Consider the following 2,218-nt stretch of genomic DNA (forward strand, 5'->3'; position numbering starts at 1 on the left):
TAGGATGCTAGAACATGTTTTTGAAACCCCTCTTTATAGTATAGACGATGGATGACTTTATATTATGAAGTGGTTATTTTTGAGAGGCGTAACTATTTGTGCGTACCTAGAGGACACTATGCTGCTTGGGGCGAGGATCTGGTATTGGCAGTTAAGCAGGGAGAAATAATCCCTAGCTACGGGCTGAGGGACACGGAGCAGGCATTGGGCCGGGAGTTGGTAATCTTTGGCTACGGGCGCAGAGATCACGGTGCTGGCATAGGACCGGGAGTTATATTTATTCAGTGATCTTACTAGCAGCACACCGCGCTTACGAGACGATCTATGAGACGATTGATATTTTGATTTTCGTGATGTTTTTCCGCGATATGTCTTTTGAGATGTTTTTGGCATGCTAGGGTTTTCAGTAAACCTATCACTTATTATGCTAGTAGTTTTCTTTATATAAACTGTGGGGGTTAGTATCTTGATAACTATTTTATTATTATTGTATATATAAACTTGGTTCACTCACCTTTGTTTTGCGCCCCCATCCAAGTCTTAAAATCGAGGCACACAATCCCAGGGTCAAGGCACTTCAACATCGGCATCTTCAAGCCATCTCGGTGTAGGACCCATTCCTTTATTCATTTAATTTTATATTATTTCTTTTAGTGTTCTAATACCTGTATGCTCTGAACACGTTCCTAAGTTGTTAATTCATTGTATTTCAATTCATAACCCTTATTTATTTCTCATTCTTAGCTTTTGTATCAATTAATGGCTTTCGTCACCCTTAGGTGTCGGCCAACACGTGTCTATCCTGGTGTTCGAGCAATATCAGGGTTGGGATGTGTCAGATACACTGGGGGTTGCTGAAACTTCCGACCTATGCAGCTTTAGTGGAGGATCCTAGGTTCTGTAAATATATTGATCTGTATGCAAAGGTAATTTGGGTTCAGGCTTGTTTCAGTTCTATTTTGCTGGTAAACAGTTGGATTATTTATCACTGCTAGTGCTAGATTATACTTACATATTTATCGTGTTTCTTACTTTAAAGCTACTTTAATGTTGTTGGTTGGCACTAATTTTAACAAACAATCAAATGTGGCTCACCCATTTTCTAGTGGTGCATGATCTGATCAACTCTGACTTATGAATGTAATATGTTTTCCTGCATCAGTGACAAAATTTGTAATCTATTTAGTCCCTTTGGGTTTTCATCTCATCTTGTTTTTCCAGCGCGTGCTGAGTGGTCTTTGTACAACTAGTATGATTAATACCCTGATATGAGATCCTGTTGGTGCTTTTGAGTTTTGACCATATTAAAATTCATCTACTTTAGTTATATCTATTTTCTTCTTTTTGATATGAAACTATGATTTTGTAAAAAATTTCATATATTATTGATGGTTACAAAAATGTCGCTTGTTGCAGGTTTTGGCTAAAGACTACATGATGCTATGGATGTATAATGTATAGGACCATTCAACTAACTTTAAGTAAAAGTGGAGCGTTGCCTTTGTAGTTTTGTTGGTACTTGTATATGATAATACATTGTATAATGATTTACATTAATTATAGTTCATTATTAATAACAATTCTTCATATCTAGCTTATAGATATTTACATAATTTATAGATTATTCATTTTTAATAATTATTTATTTCTAGTTTATTAAATTAAATAGAATAATTTATATATGGCATCAAATATGACGTCATATATATATTTATATAAATTTTTTTTTATACACCTGCCATCTATTATTAACGGCGCTTCAGATAGTGTTGTAAGGTTGTCACAAATAGTACTTGTGACGATTAGTTTGCATTGTATATGGTGTCAAAACATTTGCGACATAGGTTTATTGCGACACGTCCATTATCGTCATAAGGTCGTCGCTAAAAGCTTTTTACGACATTTTTAGCATTTTTTGCGACATTCCGTTCCGTCGCAAAAGGCCCTTTTTTTTGTAGTGGATATTGCCATTATTCCACATATATAACTCGAGATATGGTATGCACAAGATCAAGCTCGAGTTTGGGGAAGGAGACCTTATACCTTTTCTTGCAGATCCAGAACATCAATTTTTCCGCTTGTATCAGGCAGATTTGAAATTCTGCAGTCGCTCTATTCGTGTTCTTGACCCTCTCCGTTGATTGTTGAACCTGCACTGAAAGCACACATGCACAAGGGTTTCGTTTATTTTCTAATAAAAAAGGAAACTGCAAACGGA

The 2,218-nt window shown here is 35.9% G+C and overlaps 1 long non-coding RNA gene across 1 annotated transcript; it reads left to right on the plus strand.

Annotated features, from left to right (window-relative positions):
* The first annotated feature begins 831 nt into the window (after nt 1-831).
* LOC148691530 (uncharacterized) lies at nt 832-1,613 on the plus strand. The gene is made up of 2 exons (XR_015954588.1): nt 832-926; nt 1,417-1,613. It is a non-coding gene; the product is annotated as an uncharacterized LOC148691530 (long non-coding RNA).
* The last annotated feature ends 605 nt before the right edge of the window (nt 1,614-2,218 follow it).

The sequence above is a fragment of the Pyrus communis genome, chromosome 13 (assembly GCF_041283825.1).
Source record: "Pyrus communis isolate YQ-2024b chromosome 13, ASM4128382v1, whole genome shotgun sequence".
Lineage (NCBI taxonomy): Eukaryota > Viridiplantae > Streptophyta > Magnoliopsida > Rosales > Rosaceae > Pyrus > Pyrus communis.